The sequence below is a fragment of the Odocoileus virginianus genome, chromosome 7 (genome assembly GCF_023699985.2).
Source record: "Odocoileus virginianus isolate 20LAN1187 ecotype Illinois chromosome 7, Ovbor_1.2, whole genome shotgun sequence".
Taxonomy (NCBI): domain Eukaryota; kingdom Metazoa; phylum Chordata; class Mammalia; order Artiodactyla; family Cervidae; genus Odocoileus; species Odocoileus virginianus.
The window spans coordinates 45,669,966-45,694,517 of record NC_069680.1 but is presented as its reverse complement, the minus strand read 5'-3'; the positions used below and the strand labels follow the sequence as shown (position 1 = coordinate 45,694,517).

Here is a 24,552-nt window from a genome sequence, read left to right as displayed (position 1 = left end):
TAGTATTCTGGCCTGGAGAATTCCATGGACTGTGTAGTCCATGGTGTCACAAAGAGTCGGACGCGACTGAGCGACTTTAACTTTCACTTTCTTTCTCAACCATTGGAATCCTTTCCAGACACTGAACTCTTTCAATGTAAAATGCAAACGCAGTGCTCCCCAGGGAGCGCTGGGCTGGTGAGTGGTGAGCCTCCTCCAGGGTTCCCATCCCCCAGGAATCCCATCTCCCATCCCCATGGCTCCCATTCCCAATGTCTCTGTTCTGCGGGAGTGGCCCCCCCCCCCCACCCCCACCAGCAAGGATTCTGACGCCCCACCTGAGAGCAGCCGAAATCCCTGCCGCCTGCCAGGCGGTGGATGGCTGGACACTGCCTGGCAAAGGCTTTAGCCCCAGCGTTTCTCTCTGTGGCCTTGGCCTCTGTGGCAGTCAGGCCCAGCAGCTGCCCCATCTTAGCTGGCTGGAGCCCATTTTCCTTACACGGGTTTCCTCCGAATTTCATCATGTCAGATTCAAACAGCACTGCTGAGAAGCCCCACAAGAAGGTCTGGACGTCACCATACCCGGGCTCCCAAGTGGAGCAAAGCCAGGTTCCCAACGAGAAGGTGAGCTGGCTGGTTGAGTGGCCAGAGGACAAGTCTGTCCAGTACACTTCTGGCTTAGTCTTGGCCGACCAAAGTGGGCAGACCCTCTTTTGGGTGAAAGAAACTTCTCTCCCAATTTAACGAAAAGGATGGGCCTGTTGAGAGAAGGAGACAGAACAGTTGGCATGAGGTTGAACATGGTAGACCTAGAAATCCTGCAGGTTGGATAGGGCTGGTTGGCCGAGGACTTTTGGGGTGCTGGGGCCCCAGTCATGCTGCAGATCCCATCTTAACCAGGTGAGAAAAGGACAGTAAGGGAAATAAAGTAACCCATCCTGTTTCTGGGAGAAATATCCTGCAGTTTGTAGCCATCAAAAGGAAGGACTGTGGAGAATGGGCCATCCCAGGGGGAATGGTGGATCCAGGAGAGAAGTTTAGTGCTACACCAAAGAGAGAATTTGGTGAGGAAGCCATAAACTCCTTACAGAAGTCCAGAGCAGACAGACAGGAGCTGGAGAAACAGCTGCACAAACTATTCAGCCAGGAACACTTTGTGGTCTACAAAGGCTATGTGGATGATCCCCGGAACACAGATAACACATGGATGGAGACAGAGGCTGTGAACTATCATGATGAAACAGGGGAGGTCATGAATCTTCTTCCCCTGGAAGCTGGCGATGATGCCGAGAAAGTGGGATGGGTGGATATCAATGATAAACTCAAGCTTTATGCCAGCCACTCCCAATTTATTCAACTTGTGGCTGAGAAACAAGGTGCCTACTGGAGTGAACACTGCCATCAGTAGTGGCATGGACTCTCCTGTAAGCCAGAAGCCTTCGGATGAATACAGGTAGATAAGAAGCAAACAGCCCAGAACTCACCTTGAACGGGACAGGGAGGATCATTGCTTTTGGCGATGATTTCCCAAACTGTTCACAGGCTGGAGACTTTGTATCAGGTAACAATACTAGACACATATGGAGAAGTGGAATCACGGGTGTTGGCTTTCCAATTGGAAGAAGAACATAGTCACCGGTTGTATATGTTACGTATATGACTTTAACCAAATTATACAACTAATGCTCTTTGAAGAATTACAGGTAAAACAAAGATAAATTTTTATCTACCATATCCTCTACTTTTCATCCAGCTTGCATTTTCAGTTCTTTCTCTTGATGTGTTAGACTGTGGTTTAACTTTAATGTATAATCTGAGTTTTAGAATAACATTTGTTTTTCAAATTTAGCTTTATGTGATCTTACATTCACTGCTTTCAAGTACAGAAGTGCTCTGGTTATTCTTGTTTTTAGAACCTTCAGTTTTATGGGAAAATTCCATCCCTATTTTAGTTCATAAGGATCAAGTACTTATGAACCAGAAGAAAAAATGCAGTGACAAAATGAATTTAATATCCAGCCTTCTCTCTGGTCATCACAGCTGTTTATTCTGAACAGAGTGGACTAAGCTAAAGACATTTGTTTCATCTCAGAAGACCCTACAAACTCCAATTCCTGTCAGGAAGGAGTCTATCAGGAGATGTACGTAATCACTGCCTAATAAAAATTACAATTCACATCTACCTTTCTCCATTTAAAAAAAACCCAATATATAAATAGAGAAAGTGTCTATAGTTAGTTTGCAAACAGAGATACCCCCTGATAATCACCAGTGATGGGATCCCAGTAGCAACAAATAGGCCAGAAATACATTTCTTCCCTCTCTTGTCACCTAAAACAAGCCAGTTTTAACTTTATTTGTATGTAATGCAATATATGGAAAATTAACTCAAACTACTGTGATGAGACTTTTATAGCTAAAGGAGAAAACTATTTGTAGTTTTTTAGGCATTGATAATCTCATAAGAAAACACTATTGTAGGCATTGATAATCTCATAAGAAAATACTTCCATAATCATAGCTAACACTTATATTCCACTTACCATGTGCACATATTCTTGTAAGTGCATTGTTATAGTGATTTACTTATTCCTAAGGATTCCCCTAAGAGGAAGAGGGTACTCTTTTTTTTTCTATAATATCTTTTATTATTTTTTAAAATTAATTTATTTTAATTGGAGGCTAATTACTTTAAAATATTTAGTGTAGTGATTTTTGCCATACATTGACATGAATCAGGCATGGGTGTACATGTGTTCCCCATCCAGAACCGCCCCCCCCACCTCCCTCCCCATCCCATCCCTCTGGGTCATCCCAGTGCACCAGTCCGGAGCACCCTGTCTCATGCATCGAACCTGGACTGGCGATCTGTTTCACATATGGTAATGTACATGTTTCAATGCTATTCTCTCAAATCATCCCCCCTCACCTTCTCCCACAGAGTCCAAAAGTCTGTTCTTTACGTCTGTGTCTCTTTTGCTGTCTCGCATATAGGGTCATCATTACCATCTTTCTAAATTCCATAGTATGCATTAGTATACTGTATTGGTGTTTTTCTTTTTTACTTACTTCACTCTGTATGATAGGCTCCAGTTTCATCCACCTCATTAGAACTGATTCAAGGGCATTCTTTTTAATAGCTGAGTAATATTCCATTGTGTATATGTACCACAGTTTTCTTATCCATTCGTCTGCCAATGGACATCTAGGTTGCTTCCATGTCCTGGCTATTGTAAACAGTGCTGTGATGAACATTGGGGTACACGTGTCTCTTTCAGTTCTGGTTGGAGGAAGGTACTCTTACCTCACAGGCTGGGCTCTCTAGGGAGCAGACTCTGAGAGGGTGATTGACATTGTAAGAATGTTTCTCAGGGAGAGGTCTTGGGGTCCACTCTTGGGGAAGGGAGGAGAAAGAAGCAGGGTTGGGTGGGGTGAGGTGTTGAGGTGGAAGCCTGGTGAAGCCCTCAGTCCACCCCATAGGGAGCTCTGGAGCTGGGAAGGCTCTACCAGCCGCCCTGAATTAGGGCGAAGGTTCAGGCCTTGATACTCTTTGTTGATCAGTCACTGGATGTGGGCTGCCCAGGGAAGGGGATGTGACCTAAGGAGAGACCATTTCCTCAGCCAAGGCCATACCCAGAGAGGGTTCCCAGATGAATAACATCTTCTGGTAACTCCCCAGCAACTGAGAAGGGGAATCTGTGGAAGGCAAGGGTTAGGCCCCACAGGGTCCACTACATATTGTCCTCCTGGTTTACAGATGATATGCCTGAGGCACAGAGAAGTCACAGAACTCACAAGTTATACCACCAGTGAGTGATGGAGGTAGGATTAAAGCAGAGATTTGGAGGCTCAGCCGCCCATCCCCTTGACCACAACACCACAGCCCCTCCAATCTGGAGGGTAAAGAATCCTACAATGCAGGAGACCCCTGTTTGGTCCCTGGGGTGGTAAGATCCCCTGGAGAAGGATATGGCAACCCACTCCAGTATTCTTGCTCAGAGAATCCCATGGACAGAGGAACCTGGTGGGCTACAGTCCATGGGGTCGCAGAGTTGGACATGACTGTGTGACTAACACTTGAAGTCCCCAGGTGCCCTGTGTTCCTTTAAAACAGAAAAGAAAAAGAAATCACCACGACATCTCTTTCTACAAGCACATTTGGTCAGAAATCCTTTTTCTAAACCTGAAGGACATGTGCATGGCTTTATTTATTTTCCTCTTGAAGGAAGTTGCATTTACACGGGTGATGACAACTGTAAAAACATTCACCCCTGGATGCCCACCATTGTTCATGCTCAGGAAAAAATTTAATACATTGCTTTTCTTTGTGAATTCTATAACTGCTTGTTTTAAGGATGGAATCATCTGTCCTATATATTAGTCTCAACTCAGTAACTTTTCCAGGTGAGATATGCTCCCAGTCTTTATTTGAATAATTGGGGCACCTGGTTGGTCTAACATTATTTGGAATGTTCCTAAGCCTACATCATTATTTTTTTTCAAAATGTAATAAGCTTCTAAAAAAAAACAATACTTACACCCACACCCACATACTGTAATCATTGCAAAGACCTGAAATGATGAGGGTCTAATGTCTTAAACTTAATGTATCCAGGACAGAATTTTTTATTTTTTTTCCCCAAGAAAACTATTCTTGCATTACTCTCCCGAGGTAATTGGCACTAAAATCCACCCAAGTTGCACAAGAAAACAAGGAATTAGATTTCTTGCTTTCTTTCACCTCCCATATTCAATCCATCTGCAAAATTTAGCTTGATCTTCAACACAGTGTATCTGGGCTCATTCACTGCTTTCCACCTTCACCACCCATCCTAATCAAGCCATCAGCCTCCTTCTCTAGACTATCCTATTTGCCTCCTGACAGGCTCTCCTCCTCCCATGTTTGACCTCCTACAGTTCTTTCTTCAGAAAAAATGAAATGACCTTTTTAAGAATGTCAAGTCGCATGTCCCACCCATCTTGAAACGATCCAGTTGGTTCCTTTTTTACATAAAACCCAAACTGTTTACCCAGGCCTACCTCTTACAGGTGATGCCTACACTCTAGTCTGACTGAGTCACCTTCCACCCTGCCTCATCAAGCCTTTCTCTTCCTGGCATTCTTCATATTTGCCCTGGTTCGTCCCTGCCTAGAATATCCCTTCCATATCTTCACAAAGCTGGTTCCTTGGGTCAGTCAGAGCTCATTCAAATAACACTTCCAAGAAGAGTTTTTCCAGTCACATAATCTGAAGTAGCTTGTCCAATCCATCTTACTCCTTTACCCTGTTTTATTTTCCACATAGTATTTAGCACCAGCTGAAATTATCCCATATATTTCTGTCAATTTACATGAGAGTCTAGAGATTTTTCTGTCTTGATGACTAGTATACCACCAATGTCTAGAATAGTGCCTGGCATGTCAACACATTATTTGCTGGTATCAACAGTTTTTCAAAAAACGTGTATGTGTGTGTCTATGTATGTATGTGTGTGTGTGTGTGTGTATATATATATACACATATATTGGCAGCACTGGTCTTTGTTGCTGCAAACAGGCTTTCTCTAGTTGTAGGGAGTGGGGACTATTCTTTGTTGCAGTGTGCAGGCTTCTCATTGCCATGGCCTCTCTTGTTGCAGAGCATAGGCTAATGGTGCCTGGGCCTCAGCAGTTGCAGCATACAGGCTCAGTAGCTGTGGCTCTCGAGTTCCAGAGCACCGGCTCGGCACATGGAATCCTCCAGGACCAGGGATCGAACTCATGTCCTGTGTGTTGGCAGGCAGATTCTTATCCACTGCACCACTGGGGAAGTCCCAACAGTGTTTTATATACTCTTCTCTCTTTACATAAAAATTATAAATGTGATCATCACCGTACCCTTGGCCTATCTTTTTTATTTAAAAAGATTTTTATCTTGAAATAATTTTAGACTTAGAAAAACACTGCAGAAGTATACATAGAGTTCCCATATAATCCTTCACCCAGCTTCTACAAATATTAAGAACTTATTTAATGGCTGAGTAATATTCCATGGTGTATATGTACCACAGCTTCCTCATCGATTCGTCTGCGGATGGGCATCTAGGTTGCTTCCATGTCCTGTTGGGTACATGAGACAAGTGCTCGGGCCTGGTGCCCTGGGAAGACCCAGAGGGATCGGGTGGAGAGGGAGGTGGGAGGGGGGACTGGGATGGGGAATACATGTAAATCCATGGCTAATTCATTTCAATGTATGACAAAAACCACTGCAATGATGTAAAGTAATTAACCTCCAACTAATAAAAATAAATGGAAAAAAAAAAGAACTTATTTATATAGTACAATTATTGATACCTAAAATTAGCATTGATTTAATATTTTTACTACTAACTACAGATCTTATTCAAACTGTGCTAATTGTTCCACTAATGTACCTTTTCTGTTCTAGAATCCAAATTCCATTTAATTGTCATGTCTCTTTTATTTCTTCCAATCTTGTAAAGTAAAGTGAAGTCGCTCGCTCAGTCATGTCCAACTCTTTGCTACCACATGAACTATAGCCCACCAGCCTCCTCCATCCATGGGATTTTCCAGGCAAGAGTACTGGAGTGGGTTGCCATTTCCTTCTCCAGGGGATCTTCCTGACCCAGGGATCAAGCACTGGTCTCCTGCATTCAGGCAGATGCTTTACCATCTGAGCCAAACTTGTAAAGTAGCTCAATTTTTTTTGTCTTTCATGACCTTGACACTTTTCTAGGTACTGGCTGGTTTTTTTGTTCTGTTTTGTTTTTTAACTAGAATGTTCCACAATTCCACAATTTGGATTACTCTGACATTTTATTATGCATTGATCAAGGTAATGCATTTTTGTATGAATACCATATCTGTGATGTTGTTTAGCTAAAATTTTATGTTAAAATATTAGGGTAAAATTCTCAGTGTAATCACTACCAGATAGTAATCAGTATATGCTCTATTATAAAATGTCACTGTGGAATTTCAAACCACCTTGTATTACTTTTGGCCTGTATTTTTATATTTTTATGTGTTTTTGTAAATACATGTATGCTAACCCATCCCTCCTCTGAAGAGAAGTAACTAGGAAGCTCTGAATTTCATTCATTATCTTCTCTATCATCTCCCTTCAAGTTCCAGAGGTAACAATCAAATACTGTGTATCCCACTGTTACCTATTTCTACAAAAAAAAAAAAAAAAAGAGAAGCCCTGCAAACCATTCCAAAACACAGTGGTTTAAAACAAAAATATCAAGTTTGTAAGTTTGAAGGTGGACCACAAGGGCAGGACTTGACTGCGTGGTTTTTCTGGTCATGACTGGACTCATGTCTGAGAGTTGGCTGACTTTTGCCTAATCTAGGATGAACTTGGGGTGATGAAAGAGACTCTGCTCTGCACCACAGGTCTTTCATCTCTTATTAGGCTAGTCTGAACATGTTCTCATGGCAATGGCCATGGAGCAGAAGTCAAATGGAAACATGCAAGGGTTCTTGAGTCCCAGACTCAGGACTGGCACCAAATCATTTCCCTGAACTCTATTAGAAACTGCAAGTCATAAGGTGAATCCAGATTTGATGGGTAGGAAAATGACTCTATCGCTTCAGTGAGAGGAAGTGAAAGGCCATGTGGCAAAGGGCATGGACACAGGTGTGAAGCATTGAGGCCACGTGAGCACTCAGGACTCCAACATCTACTGTGTCTTTTAGCAGTTTCATTGAAATAAAACTCACACACCATACAGCTCACTCATTTAAAATGTACCATTCTGGTTTTAACTATATTCACAAGGTTGTGCAACCACCACAATCACCTTTAGAACATTTTCATCATCCCATCAAGAAGCTCCATGGTCACAGAACTCTATTACAATTTCTTCTTCTCTTTTTTTTTTCTGGAGCCAAAGACTGTGTCTTAATCATTTTTACATCCCCAGTGTCTAGTACAGGGTTTCTTCCACAGTGGTAGTGCTAAGTCAATTCAGTCATGTCCAACTCTTTGTGACCCTATGGACTGTAGCCTGCCAGGCTCCTCTGTCCATGGGATTCTCCAGGCAAGAATACTGGAGTGGGTTGCCATGCCCTTCTCCAGGGTGTTCCACAGTAGGTGCTCAATAAATGTCTGCCAAAAAAGAATTGAAGAACTAGCAGGTTTTGCCTGCTCAACCCCGAAGTTTACCTACTAACATTTCTCAGGATTCTAGTGTCAATCCTGAAGTGTTTGTTTTGGTGCAACTTTCTGCCACTTCCTCCCCCTGGCAAGGGTTGGGCAATTGTTCCCTTTGATGAATCATTTCCAGTTACTCTCAGAATGCTGCCAAACGCTCTTTTTTTCTTTTTATCAGGGTTTTTATCAAACAGGATGACAAACGGTGAAAGTAAAATTATAAGTAATTACGAAGTCATTGGGCGGTGCGGTTTGCTTCATCCCTTGCTTAAAGTTTGGTACATACTGTCTCTGGGTGCCTCCCTTGTCCTTTCTGAATGGTAATAGCAGGTAACAGGTACATTTACTCTGTGCCAGGCACTTTGCCTGTATTATCATTGATGCTTTCTTATCAGAGCCAAATGAAACATTTCCAGACAGCCTTCTATTGAGCCAAGACAAATTTATCTGTGCCACTTCAAACTAGCAGCTTTTTGAGAGCTTTCCTTCTTTTTTCATCATCTCCTATGGCTGCATGTGTATTTAATAAGCTCCTGAGTATAAGAGCTAAACACCATTTTCTCCTTTCTTATTTAAAAAATTTAGAGTGAAGGAGTCAAATACAATAAAGCCATTTGATTCAGCTCTGATAAGTTTCATAATGCTAAAGTTCACATATGGCAGGTCACTTTCTAGGTAAGAATATTTTTCCCTTTTGGGAGTTCTTGAAAGGTTTTGATAGTATACCCTTTAAAAGTGGAAGATTGTCAAGACTTTCCTATATGTTATGTGAGTGTGAAAATCACATTTCGGTGTGGGAAGTTTTGTTCTTGAATTTGTCACAAGCTAGCTGTAGGAACTTGGACAAATCACATCACCTATCCAAGTTTCCTTGTAGCTTATAATTCTTTAAGTGTTAAATTGACAGATACTTGCAATACTTTTACATGTACGCTATTGGAAAGAGTATGTAGACTTACACGTTTATAAATATTATATATTTGTAAAAAAGTAAAATTATCAGAACAGGAATGGGAATTTATATACGGGAGAAATCTGAATCCTGTTATGACTATATTTTCTTTTAAGAAAATAGTTTAAGAAAATTGGTGTATTAGTTATCTATTTCTACTTAGCAATATTACCTCAAGTATACTTAAAATGACATATCACAGTTTCTGTGGGTCAGGAGTCTGAGCTCGGCTTAGCTGCCTTAGAATATCAAATGGCCACAGTCAGGTGTTGACTGGGGCTGCTGTCTTATTGGAAGCTTGACTGGGGAAGGATCTGCTTCCAAACTCATGTAGTCATTGGCACCATTTAATTCATTTCAGGTTGTTGCACTGCGGGCCTCTTTCTTGCTGGCACTTTTTTTTTAATTCCCATTTTTATTGTTTTTAATTGGAGGATAATTGCTTTACAATATTGTATGAGTTTCTGCCATACATCAGTGTGAATCAGCTATAAGTATATATATGTCTCCTCCCTCTTTAACCTCCCTCCTACTGCCCACCCCATCCCACCCCCTCAGGTTGTCACAGAGCTCTCGTTTGAATTCCCTGAGTCATACATCAGAGACTGCCCTTAGTTGCTGCCACTCGGCCCTCTTCACGGGCTAGCTCATAATATATAGCTTACTTCTCCAAAGCCAATGAGAGAGGAGAGTTTCCTAGAAAAAAAAAAATAGGTTGCAACATTATGTAATAGAATCATGAATGTGTGTTCACGTACATTCTGTTGCATTTTCTACCTTCCACTGGTTAGAAGTACATCACAGATCACAGGTATCAATGCACAGGCGGAAAGGATGACTCAAAGCGTGAGCACCAGGAAGTTGGGATCGTGGGGACCACCCTAGAGGCTGCTGGCCACAACTGGAAAATCACAAAGTGTAAGCAAGCAGTAGATAGGATTAAATTCTAGGAGTGACTCCCTTGCCAAAACATGCATCCTGCTTCTCTCTTATTCTCCATTTCAGAAAATGCTGCCAGCCATAGCTCAGTCCTCAAACCTAGGAGCTGTCTTTGACACTTTGCTCTCTCTTGCCAGCCCACCCTCAGTTCAACCCATCATAAGATACCAAACATGACCCTTCATTTCCACTACTTCGCCTACATCCCCGGTTACCACTGTCTTTTCCCCAACGTTGTCTGCACCTCTCAACTGGCTTGGATCCCACTCTTGCTCTCCTTTGTGATCCACTCTTCAAATGTTAACCAGAGTGTTTTTCTTAAAACATAAATCAGATTGTGTTACTCTCCTGCTTAAGATCTTCCATTGACTTCCTACCGAAGGTGTCAAGTTCAAACTCCTTTATCTGATTCATAAGACCGACATAAATGACCTCTACCTGTTTCTTTAACTCCATCTTTTCTATAACATTTCTTTTTGTGCATATCTGCATACTTAATTTGTGATAACATAAACTTTTTATTTCATAACCTAAAAATAATTTGTAGTAAATAAAATTAGTACTTTTAAATAATTTAACAAAGAATATAATATCACTTGAACAGGGTAAAATAAGTTTTAATAAAGCTAATCATTTCAAGCTAACTTTTTTTTAAAGACAAAAACATTATTTAGCAATGGTGGTTTTTTATGGGTGATCCAATGTATCATCCATTTGTGGGTAATCCACTGCCTCATGTATCAGATAATTTAATTCAAAATGAGATATCCTAAACTAGATGAACTTCTGAAGCAACATGAAATTCAAACTTAAACTACTAATATACACTGAGGCTAAAATAAGAGAGCAGGTTTATCCACAAAGTGATGAGTTTTATTTTTTGGGGAGAGGGGCAAGCAAAATTTATTATATGGGCAGCTTATTATTTGAGCTTAATCAAAATATGAAGTTACAAAATCATGTCTATAATAAAATCTAAAAGTAGGATTACACATTTATACAAGGCAATTTTCTTATATTTCTTATCAGTTAAAACCAGGAAAATTCACTTTCTAATTATCTGGGCCCAAATTATTCATTTATCATAGACTGCAAAGCCACGTGGGTGTGTTCACTCAGATAAGATACAGTAGGAGAGCAGCCTTTAGAGACAGACAGACTGGAATTGAATCCTGCAGCTCCGTAGCTAAATGACCTCATTCAGTATATTCAAACCTTCCTGAGCCTCAGTTTCCTCAAAAGTAAACAGGGATAACAATGCCCACCTCTCCGAGTTATTTTAAGGATTATGGTGGTGATTTCACTAAGTTGTGTCCAACTCTTGTGACCCCATGGACTGCAGTCTACCAGGCTCCTCTGTCCATGGGATTTCCCAGGCAAGAATACTGCAGTGAGTGGCCGTTTCCTCCTCCAGGGGATCTTCTTGACCCAGCGACTGAACCTGTGTCTCCTGCATTGCAGGCAGATTCTTTACCCATTCAGTACATGACATTTTTTTTTTCTTTCTTTTTCCATCACTGCTCGGCTAACAAACCCAAAAGTACTGTAAATGGATCTACTTTCTATTTCTATTCCCATTATGTTAGACCTAGGATCAACTTGGGCAGAAGAATTAGGAAAGTATCATAAAGACAGACTCTTCAAGGCTTGCCTGACATAAAGGGAGAATGAGGCAGAAGCCACATGTGAGACTAAGATTTCAGCTGAAATGATAAGTTACATAGGAATGCTGAGGGAATTCGTGTTTGTTTTTGGCTGGGCAAATCATGGAAATCTTCAGGACACCTTTTGGTTAATGATATTATTTACTTACCGAATAAGTTATGCTGCTATTCCCCCCCACCCACACACATTTTGAATATAATGAATATTAGTATGAAACGGAAAACCTGTGTGGCTGTATTTTAGAAAAACTGTTGACTCAAACATAAATTCATTACTTATATTTCTCACCAGAAGTAGTTGTTTTGTTAGATGAATATTCTTTCACTACTATTTCATTTCCAGAGCAACAGGACCCTTGATTTTTTCAGATTACTTTTGGGAGAAAAGACATTGTGGCGACTTGCAATTTAATGAAGAAAATTCTTTTATGGCTTCTCACTTTGGGATGCTGTTAGATTGTGTTGGCATGGTGTAGAGAGAATCTTACATTTATAAGTTCTGCAAACTCTTGGTGGTTTTAATGTTATTATAGATTCTACAATATCACTGTATAATTTGTGTCATGGAGAGGCACTGTTTCATTAAGTTAGCTTGATTTGGTTAATAACCTGCCAAAGCAAACTCAATGAAAAATTTCACTTTGTTTTTAAATCCTGAATGTAGCAGCTTATTCCTTTGTTAACCATGGTGGGAGATAATAGAAAATATGTGTCAATTTCTGCCCTCAGTTCCTGGCACAGAGTTCCTAAAACCTCCATAATCCCCTTAATAATTAGAGGACTAGAAGCACCTTTTTTTCTAATGGGGTCACTCTAAGTGGGCTCCTGGATGGCTCTTGGATGAAGACTGGTCACCAGAAAGACCAAGCTGTAATTTGGGATTTTCAGATCCATTCCTCATTCTACAGAGGAGAAAGATGAGCTGCAAATGGAATTAATAATCAATCATACCTGCTTGAGGGAGCCTCCATAAAATTCCAATAACATGGGGTTTGGGCAGCTTCCGGGTGGGTGAACACATCCATATTGGGAGAGAGACGTACCCCACTTCCATGAAGACAAAAGCTCCTGTGATCAGGACCCTCTCAGACCTCACCCTATGTGTTTCTTCATCTGTATCCTCTATCACATCCTATCATATGAGATGATATCATATGATAATCATATCACATGAGTTCTCTGAGCCACTCTAGCAGCTTAATCAAACCCAGAGAGGGAGTTATTGGAACATCCAACCTATAGCTGGTTGGTCAGAAACGCAGGTGATAGCCTGGCTTTCAACTGGCCTCTGAAGTGTGAGGGGGTTGGGGGTGGGAGGAACGGCAGGGACAGACTTGGGGGACTGAGCCCTTAACCTATGGGATCTGAGTTCTCTTCCAGTAGATACTGTTAGAATTGAGTTAAATTGTAGGACATCCACCTGGTGTTGAAGAGAATTGTTCTGTGTGGGGGGGAACCTCCACATATTTGGTGACCACAAGTGAAGTGTTTTGTGTCAAAAACAAACAAAAATCACAGGGAATAAGCACACAGGACAAAGGAAATAGACTAAACTGAATTTTTCAATATACGGAAACACTCTAATTCTCTCTTCCACTTGGGTTTATTGATAACTAGGGTGACCAACTATCCCAGTTTGCTCGGGACTGTCCTGGTTTTCGCATTGAAAGTTCCAGGTCCTCAGAAGCCTCTCCGCCCCAGGCAAACCAGGATGGTTAGTCACTCTATCAGGTTTGCTAGGCAAAAATATTTATTGAGTACCTACTTTGTGCCAGGCATTAGTGTTACAATGGTGAGCAAAGCATGCAACAGTCCCTGCCCTCACGGATCATAAAAACACACAACTAGTTCACCCACATCACATGGTCAGGATTCCTATTTGCATGGAAGACTTGATTCCTGGGATAAATGTTGAAGGGATATTGCAGCTAATAGTGAGATTCTAGGATTCCTTGGGTCATATAGCTCAACAGAGAGGAGATAGAGTTTCCCAACCTCTGGGGTCACTCTGCCTCCAGAAAGGCAGAACATTTACTACATGTGGAAAAAAAATACATTTATGAGTGCTCAATGCATATGATGATGACTCTCAGGTCATCTTCCCCACCTCCATCCCCACTCTGCAGAACTTGATCCAAGTCCCTCTCCTGGGGGTTTTAAGCAAGAGATAGGCCACTGTAAGTGCTTGAAAAGAAATGTAATTGACTACTTTTTCAGACCTCAAAGATTAGATAAAAATATTATCCCAGATTCTAGAACTTCATCAATGATCACATTTAGGGCAGTAAAGCCCAGCCCCAAATGCACTGAAAAGCATGGTCACACTCTTAGGGTGCAGTGGGGCTCTGGGTGTGTGTTAGAGGAAGCAGTACAGAATGACAATAGCTGAATAACCCATCAGAACGGTGTACTTGGGAAGTATAGGGTGTCAAATATGGCCTTTTGAAGTGGACGGACACAAATGCCCTTGCACTTATCATCATAGCCTTCTAAATGCCAGGACGGATATAACTCAGGGAAGCAAAGTCTATACAAAGAGGTTAATAGAGACCCTCAGGACTTCCATGGGGTCCAATGGCTAAGACTCTGTGCTCCTAATGCAGGGGGCCTGAGTTCCACTCCTGGTCAGGGAACTAGATTCCACATATCACAACTATTAATGAGTTTAAATACTGCAACTAAGAGTTTGCATGCTGCAACTAAAGATCCTGCATGCTGCAACAAACATAAAAATGTCTCATGTGACACAACCAAGACCCGGCACAGCCAAATAAATGTTTTTTTAAAAGACCCTGAAGGCACAGTTACCTTCTGTAAGCCAGCAATGGTCCCGTGGTTCCTGCCACTCTCCTCTGTGCTCCCAAAGCAGTCCCCACGGGAGTTGCTCATGTCAGCCTTGGTCTCCCCCATCAGAATGGACTCCTGGAAGATCAGATTCCATGGTGTGCCTAGGCTTTTATATCATCTTCCATATTTGTGTCCCTATAGCATTAATACTTATTCCAGTGTGTGTTCAACACATATTTATTGGACTGAATGATGATTGTGAGTTATTATTTGGAGTAAGAAGGGAAGCTACAAAATTCGACCAGATGATAATAACCAGGGATCTACCATCAAGAAGGCTTTTACTCACATTGTAGCAATTCTTCCTGAATCAGAACTAGATATAGAAATAAAGTGTGGAATAATACAAATTCTTTCTTTAAGTTAGTCTTGAAACCCACAGGAAAGAAATATATTGTGTTTTGTCCTGAGTGGTGATCAGGAATAGCTACAGAAAGTAGCTGTGGGTGAACTGTTATATAACAGTGACAACATGATTGAATTCAGGATCTAGAGAGAGGAAAAGGAAGGAAAAAAATCCATTAAGATGTTTAATTTTAAAAAGGAAATAAGACCAAATTGCTAGATTGAAATAAATACCTGTAGTTCATTTTTTAAATATTACAAAGAATTTAAAAAGACCTTCTTAAGAAATGAATGTCACCAATTTTACAAGTTAGATGCTGCAGGAAAAGTCCTATGTTGTTCACTAGAGCAGTAAACGAAAGCTTACTCTAGGGGTAAAGGGTTTCATGGGAGAAGGGAAACATTCCACAGATGACAGAAACAGGAAAGCATTTTACTTCTGTCAGATCAAATTCACATCAAAAATTAGTCAGAAATTCAAGGATCACATAGAACAAGGAACACTGTTTTCACATGAACCATCTCTGAGTGACTAGGCCTCTGAAATCACTCAAGCTGCAAGATCAAGGACTCCTGAATCAAGCATAAACTATTTGGGGAAATTGTTCTGTAAGGAGAAAGTATGCCCTAGGTATTTTCCATACCCTAGGAATTCCCTATGGGGTCACATGTATCTATTTGAGAATGGGGTCGCCGTGGACGTGGTCAGTATTGACAATGATGAGCTTTTTTCTAGATTGCATACCATAGAAAATCCTGATGTTAAGATTTCATGAAATGTTTAGTCAAGGGCAGATGTCTTTGAGACATTACCTTTCAAAAGTAATAAGCACAGAGGGATATTCTTCTCAATATTTTTATGAATGACCTGGAAGGGCAAAGCCTTCAAAATTCTTCAAATTTTCAAGAAACACTAAGCTCCTCTGAGAAGTGGACTGAAGATACTCTTCAGTTATGCCTCTGAGCCATCATAAATGCCACCATAAACACCACTAGGAGCCTTACCCTAGTAGGTATGGGTCAGATGTAGGTAAGGGTCAGATCAGCCACGTAGATTAAAAATAATCTGGTTTATACTTTAAAGATGTTGGGTTTATATGTTAAAGATGTTATGCCCTTCTGGTAAGTTATGGTCAAAGAAGACCTGCAAATTGAGTTATCCTAGACTCAAACCTTTGGGTCCCAGAACCAAAAAATTAAAATTTATTGAGGACTCCAAAGAGCTATTTATTAGCTTATTTTTAAATTACAGTAAACCCATCACAAGTTAACATAAATAAAAATCTTTAACTATTTTTTTCCAAATTAAAAAATTAGTGAGAAGAATGGTATTTTATATTTTTAGAAATCTTTTAATATATGACTTAGGAGAACAGAGTGGATGATTATATTTACTTCTGTATTCAACTATTGCAATGCAGTTTTGATTGAAGTAGATGAAGCAAATATGACCTCAGAGAGATATGTATTTATAAGGGGAGTATATTTGCATAGCCTTTTTAAGGTAATTGTGGATATTCTCTGATACTATACTAAAACTCACTAAGTGATGACATTTTACAGGTTAGTTGCAATGTGGAATCTGAAACCATATTAACTATCTTATGACATTAGGTTAAAATCCATTGACTTACTTTACATGTTGATTTAAAAGAAAATGAAACCCATGCATAATTTGTATAAATAGTGAATTATTTATGTGGAAATTATTGATAGACTGAGTTCTGTAGATCCTCCAAATGTTGATGGTTTATTCTACAATATAAACACCTACATTAATCATAATCAGCATGGATATCATCAGAAAAGTCCTTCTTAGGCATTGAGAAGCTGTCCAATTCTTGTTGAAGGATACATGTTTTCCAAAACTCTAATTTTTGCTTGAAAATGCCAATTTTATCACTGGTAACAAATATTATTTAAGCTGGTCTTAGAAAAGGCAGAGGAACCAGAGATCAAGTTGCCAACATCCGCTGCATCATCAAAAAAGCAAGACAGTTCCAGAAAAACATCTATTTCTGCTTTATTGACTATGCCAAAGCCTTTGGCTGTGTGGATCACAATAAACTGTGGAAAATTCTAAAAGAGATGGGACTTGTGGACTCTGGGAGAAGGCGAGGGTGGGATGTTTCAAGAGAACAGCATCGAAACATGTATATTATCTAGGGTGAAACAGATCACCAGCCCAGGTTGGGTGCATGAGACAAGTGCTCGGGCCTGGTGCACTGGGAAGACCCAGAGGGATCGGGTGGAGAGGGAGGTGGGAGGGGGACCGGGATGGGGAATACATGTAAATCCATGGCTAATTCATTTCAATGTATGACAAAAACCACTGCAATGATGTAAAGTAATTAGCCTCCAACTAATAAAAATAAATGGAAAAAAAAAAAAGAGATGGGAATATCAGACCACCTGACCTGCCTCTTGAGAAACCTGTATGCAGTTCAGGAAGCAACAGTTAAAACTGGACATGGAACAACAGACTGGTTCCAAATAGGAAAAGGAGTACGTCAAGGCTGCATATTGTCATCCTGCTTATTTAACTTCTATGCAGAGTACATCATGAGGAATGCTGGGCTGGAAGAAGCACAAGCTGGAATCAAGATTGCCGGGAGAAATACCAATAACCTCAGATATGCAGATGACACCACCCTTATGGCAGAAAGTGAAGAGGAACTAAAAAGCCTCTTGATGAAAGTGAAAGAGGAGAGTGAAAAAGTTGGCTTAAAGCTCAACATTCAGAAAACTAAGATCATGGCATCTGGTCCCATCACTTCATGGCAAATAGATGGGGAAACAGTGGAAACAGTGTCAGACTTTATTTTTCTGAGCTCCAAAATCACTGAAGATGGTGATTGCAGCCATGAAATTAAAAGATACTCCTTGGAAGGAAAGTTATGACCAACCTAGATAGCATATTAAAAAGCAGAGACATTACTTTGCTAACAAAGCTCCATCTAATCAAGGCTATGGTTTTTCCAGTGGTCAGGTATGGATGTGAGAGTTGGACAGTGAAGAAAGCTGAGTGCCAAAGAATTGATGCTTTTGAACTCTGGTGTGGGAGAAGACTCTTGAGAGTCCCTTGGACTGCAAGGAAATCCAGCCAGTCCATCCTAAAGGAGATCAGTCCTGGGTGTTCATTGGAAGGACTGATGCTGAAGCTGAAACTCCAATACTTTGGCCACCTCATGAGAGGAGCTGACTCATTGGAAAAGACCCTGATGCTGGGAGGGATTGGGGGCAGGATGAGAAGGGGAAGACAAAGGGTGAGATGGTTGGATGGCATCACCGACTCGATGGACATGCGTTTGAGTAATCTCCGGGAGTTGGTGATGGACAGGAAGGCCTGGTGAGCTGTGATTCATCGGGTCAGAAAGAGTCAGACACAACTGAGCGCCTGAACTGAACTGAACAAATATTGTCAGTTTTATTTCTCTGAAGGGACAGGCTTACTTCATCCATTTTGGAGAAAGTATCTGCCAGATACTGTAGCTGTATTTGGTCAGGCATCCTTCAAGTAAAAGAGGTGTCCCATGTAAAAGCACCAAGAGTAGCTCATAGTTTGATCACATGAGTGCTTTTCCTCAAGACAACTTTCATTTTTATAATGCAGCAGAAGTTACATAGTTTCCATTTTGTCATACAAGTTAGCAAAAAGACATGTTCTCAAAGGTTAAAACTGAATACAGCTAATAATTTTTACTTAATTATCAAGGACATTCTTAAGTGAAATTGGCTTTCTTTTTTTAAAAACATGAGTGCATGGTGATGAGGAAGACAATGACCACAGAGCAGAGGAGATGGCAGTTTTATGCACCATTGTTTTTGCATAATCAGTACTAATCCAGCACAGTGACACATGCAAATAATTTCCCGGTATTGTTATGAAAATAATTTTTGCCTTGCTGACCCTCTGAGAGGGTCTCAGGGACGCCTAGGGCTTGTACACCACACTTTGAGAATTGTATTCTTAGGCCAATTCCTGAATCCATTGTCTCACCTTAGAAGGCCAAGAAGATGCTGTGTCTGATCAGCCTAAATTTGGAAATTAAATACAAAGTATTTCATTAAAAAAAAAATACCTGTGTCCCATGTGGAAGCAACCTAAATGTCTATTGACAGGAATGGATAAAGAAGATGTGGTACATATATACAATGGAATATTACTCAGCCACGAAGGAATGAAATAGTGCCATTTGTGGTGATGTGGATGAACCTAGAGACTGTTATACTGAATGGAGTAAGTCAAATGGAGAAAGACAAATATCATATGATATCACTTACATGTAGAATCTAAAAAAATGGTACCAATGAACCTATTTACAAAACATAAATAGAGTCACAGATGTAGAAAACACACTTTTGGTTCCCAAGGGGGAGAGTGGGGGAGGAGGGACAAATTGGAGGATTGGAACTGATATACATGCACTACTGTATACAAGATGGTTAATGAATAAGAACCTGCCGTAGAGCGCAGGGAACTGTACTCAATACTCTGTAATGACCTGTATGGAAAAAGACTCTAAACAAGAGTGGATTTATGCTATGACAGGGAGACTTCTGGAGCTCGTAACCAGTGTCTGTTCCTTGGTGTTTCTGGCATCTAGGGCGTTCGTAGGACTGTACTTCAGAAGCTGCTGGAGGAGACACTCTTCCTTCTTTTGTGAAAACCTGAACATTTAAACAGAGGATTATGCCGAGTGGCCTGGGTAGTGCTCTAGATCGAACGCTTGTGTCTCCCTCAATTTTGTAAGTGGAGCCCTAACCTGCAATGTGATGGCACTTGGAGGTGAGGCTTCGGGTGATTAGGTTATGAGGGTGGGGCCTGCACGGAGGGGATTAGTGCTCTCATAAACGCTATACCTGAAGAGCTCCCTTGGCAGAGTTCTGTCCTCCAGTGTGAGGACACAGAGAAAAGATGACCATCTGTAAACCAGAACAGACTCTTGCCAGACGCTGAGTCTGTTGGTGCCTTTATATGGACATCTTAGCCCCCAGAACTATCAGAAACATGTGTTTTTTAAGTCACCCAGCTTATGATATCCATTACAGCAGCACAAATGGACTAATATGTGCAGGAAGCAAGAAGCCAAAGCAGGTGAAAAGAAGTGATTTCTGAAGATGGGGTTGAGGTTGGTGAGGAAGAGCCAGGGACATATTAATACATGGTGCGACCCCAGGGGAGTGGTTCTGGGCCACCTCAGGAGGTGTCTTTGGGCTTTTAGCTAACATTTATGTAGCTACCACAGCATGCCAGGTACTGTGTAGAGAGGACCTTAACAACAAGGATATAACTCCAGTGAAGAGCAGTTCACTTCATGAACTGGGTCTGAGTTCTGTTGTTTAACTTCCTCACCTCACTACACACGTCTTTTCTTAAAACTTACAACTTGCTAGAGAGCATTTCGTTAGCAATCCACATCCTCCACAATGCTTACACCACATTCTTCACCTAGATGGCAATCCCCATGTTTCTTTCCAAAATAGCTTAGTATTGGGACTTCCCTATGGTCCAGCGGCTAAGACTGAGTTCTCAGTGCAGTGGGCCCACACTGGTCTCTGGTCATGGAACTAGAGCCCACATTCTACAGCTAAGAGTTAAGAAAAAGCAACTAAAGCTCCTGTATGCTGCAACGAAGAATGAAAATCCCACGTGCTGCAACTAAGACCAGGTGCAGCTAAATGAATAAATAAAATACATATTTTTAAAAAATAAAATAAAGTTAACTTAAATTCATACTCTAAATGCATTTAGAGTTACAAGAAAAGAACCTAAGATTCCTCTGAGGTGACCCTGAGGTCAACCGGGAAGGTTTGCAGGAGTTACAGTCTAATGGTCCTAGTGTTGAACATGAAGGAGAGAGGAAACAGAACGTATTTGCACACAGATACTTTCCCAAGTGGGATGCTCTGATAAGGTCCAAGTCACGGCAGGTCTAGAGGCTGTTGAACAGCAAGCGCCTGAAAGCTCGATTAAAAATTCCCATCATGGTTTCAGTTGAACGCCTGCTTTGTTTATCAATGTGATCAGAAAATGTCTTAGGCCAGGTTGCCCTGGGTTTGCTGTGGTCTGTAAATAGTGCCACCCCGATGAGAACGAAGGAGAGAGGAGGAGAGGGAAAGAGGAAAGAAAAGAACTGAAACTGAAAGGTCAAGGGGAGAGGTGGTTTTCCAGTGTGTTTGTAGAAGTGAAACTGAACCCTACTTTTTACTCCATCCCCCCCAGCACCCTGCAGGTCCTGTGTCTGCTAATCAGCCCCGCTGAGGAGCTGGAAGCTCACTCTATCGGCTAACTCCATTCTCTAACTCTGTTCCTGGCTCCTTTGGCCTCTTCATGGTGATGCAATTTGAAGAACTAAGGGCCTTGCCTAAGAAACTAGGATTCGTATCTTTCTGGGCATGTTTGGAAATGGGTGAGCCTACTGGGGGTCTATTTATGTGAGTGTCTCTAGGCTGATAGAAAGGAATTTTTCCCAAGAAAAGAGATGAGGTATGCAAACTTGGTTCAAGGATGAGGGGTAGAGGCCAAATTTATATTCATTTTGAATATAATGAAGGGTACACCAGGGTGACTTTAGGGAAACTTAAGGTGGCAAGTGTAAAAAAATGAGTCACTAACCAGGAGAAGACATTTTTTCCCCTTTGACTGCACTGCACATCACGTGGGATCTTAGTTCCCTAACCAGGAATTGAACCCACATCCTCTCCATTGGAAATGCAGAGTTTTAACCACTGGACTGCCAGGACATTTGCAATACATTCAAGTAATAAGTGACAGTATTCTGAGTGAATAAATACTTCTCTCTCTTTTTCTTTTTAGTTTCACAAATAGCCGAATACCATATACAAAGCCTGTGTGTGCCCAGCAAGGGGGTAAGGTAAAGGCTGTATTCAAGGATTAAAAATAAAAGTGGATAATATACCATGAAATGAAAAGGACAAAAGGGCAGTGGTGGACACCTGGGTGTCCCGGTCATCTGGGCAATGAGCCTCCTTTGGGGCAGCACTAAGGTACAGAGATTGTCCAGGGGGATTTCTTCCATGAACCTGTGAGGGGTCTCATCCTCTGACTTGCTGACCTCAGCAGAACAGAGCCGAGAGGGAAGTGACAGATGAGGTCTGAGGATGACTGCCAGGACCCAGCTGTGAATGTGGTGAGGACCTCAGAATGAGAGAACCCTGGAGAGGCAGGAAGATGGATGTAAACAAGAGAGGAGTATCACAGGGACAGATGCATAGAGCAATGTGAGTATGTATCAGTCAGCAATCCAGCAGGAGACAGAGGGCACCCAAGCCAGGTCATTAAGAAGAGTCTAAGAATCACTGCAGATGGTGGTGACTGCAGCCATGAAATTAAAAGACACTTACTTCTTGAAAGGAAAGTTATGACCAACCTAGATAGCATATTAAAAAGCAGAGACATTACTTTGCCAACAAAGGACTGTCTGGTCAAGGCTATGGTTTTTCCAGTGGTCATGTATGGATGTGAGAGTTGGACTGTGAAGAAAGCTGAGCACCGAAAAATTGATGGTTTTTAACTGTGGTGTTGGAGAAGACTCTTGAGAGTCTCTTGGACTGTAAGGAGATCCAACCAGTCCATCCCAGAAGAGATCAGTCCTGGGTGTTCATTGGAAGGACTGATGCTGAAGTTGAAACTTCAGTACTTTGGCCACCTCATGAGAGGAGCTGACTCATTGGAAAAGACCCTGATGCTGGGAAAGATTGAGGGCAGGAGGAGAAGGGGACGACAGAGGATGAGATGGTTGGATGGCATCACCGACTCGATGGACATGGGTTTGAGTAATCTCCGGGAGTTGGTGATAGACATGGAGGCCTGGCGAGCTGTGATTCATGGGGTCACAAAGAATCAGACACGACTGAGTGACTGAGCGACTGAACTGAACTGAAGAATACAAAGGAACTTATCTTTGAAACAGAAACAAACTCACAGAGAACAGACTTGTGGTTGCCAAGGGAGAGAGGCAGTGGGGGAGGGATTGACTGGGAGTTTGGGTTTAATAAATGCAAACTATTACATCAGTTCAGTTCAGTTTCTCAGTTGTGTCCGACTCTTTGCAACCCCATGGACCACAGCATGCCAGGCTTCCGTATCCATGACCAACTCCCAGAGCTTGCTCAAACTAATGTCCATCGAGCCAATTATGCCATCCAACCACCCCATCCTCTATGGTCCCCTTCTCCTCCTGCCTTCAATCTTTCCCAGCATCAGGGTCTTTTCCAAGAAGTCAGTTCTTCGCATCAGGTGGCCAAAGGATTGGAGTTTCAGCTTCAGCATCAGTCCTTCCAATAAATATTCAGGACTAATTTCCTTTAGGATGGACTGGTTGGATCTCCTTGCAGTCCAAGGGACTCTCAAGAGTCTTCTCCAACACCACAGTTCAAAAGCATCAGTTCTTCAGTGCTCAGCTTTCTTTACAGTCCAAGTCTCACATCCACACATAACTACTGGAAAAACCACAGCTTCGACTAGATGGACCTTTGTTGGCAAAGTAATATCTCTGCTTTTTAATATGCTGTCTAGGTTTGTCATAGCTTTTCTTCCAAGGAGCAAGTGTCTTTTTAATTTCATGGCTGCAATCACCATCTGCAGTGATTTTGGAGCCCAAGAAAATAAAGTCTGTCACTGTTTCCACTGTTTCCCCATCTACTTGCCATGAAGTGATGGGACCGGATGCCGTGATCTTAGTTTTTTGAATGTTGAGTTTGAAGCCAGCCAACTTTTTACATACAGAATGGACAAACAACAAGGTTCTGCTGTATAGTTAAAGGAACTATATTCAATATTCTGTAATAAACTATAACAGAAAAGAATTTAAAAAAAGAGAAGAGTCTAAGAAAAGGTTGATTTCAACCTTTCAACAAATTTGACAAGGAATGGTGCAGAACTCAGGAGCAGTCATAGGGGGGAGCCTTTTTCACTCCCAGGCCCGCAAGGACAAGGGAAGAGACCTATTACCAGGACGCTAGTGGTAAAGAACCCACCTGCCAATGCAGGAGAGGTAAGAGACGTGTGATCAATCCCTGGGTCAAGAAGATCCCCTGGAGTAGGAAACGGCAACTCACTCCAGTATTCTTGCCTGGAGAATCCCAAGGACAGAGGAGCCTGGCAGGCTACAGTCCACAGGGTCGCAAAGAGTCAGACACGACGGAGCCACTGAGCATGCACTCACAGGACAAAAGGAGAGAAGTTCACAGAACTGCTTGGTGGAAGCTGCGGAGCTGTTGTTTTTGGCAGACCCTGCTGCACTCAATTTCCCTGACTTGGGGTTGGCCAAATCCAGCTGATGCCAGAGGGCAAAGGAGCCTGCTAAATGCAAATCTGTACAGATTAGTCTACAGAGCATTGTAGAAAGAGAGTGGATCTAGAGAAATGATTGGGAGATCTCAGCACAGAGCATATTCCTAAGCTGCTCCATATGGCTGGCTTTGCATCTTCCTCCCACAGTGAGGATAAAACACAGCATGAGGGGCTGGGGCTCAGAGACAGTGCCTGGTGTGGTCATTATGTTTTTTGTAAAAGACTGCCACTGGGGAGAAGAAATAATTTTCCTTCTAACCTTTTGAGTTCTTAGCCAAGATCCTTGTCATAAGACGGATTAACCAGAGAAAGACAAACAGAAATTTATTAACATGTACACCTCGTTTAT

At 41.6% G+C, this 24,552-nt stretch overlaps 1 pseudogene; it reads left to right on the top strand.

The window, feature by feature from the left end:
* The first annotated feature begins 357 nt into the window (after positions 1–357).
* On the top strand, positions 358–1,387 carry LOC110126504 (ADP-ribose pyrophosphatase, mitochondrial pseudogene; annotated as a pseudogene).
* Positions 1,388–24,552: the final 23,165 nt, after the last annotated feature.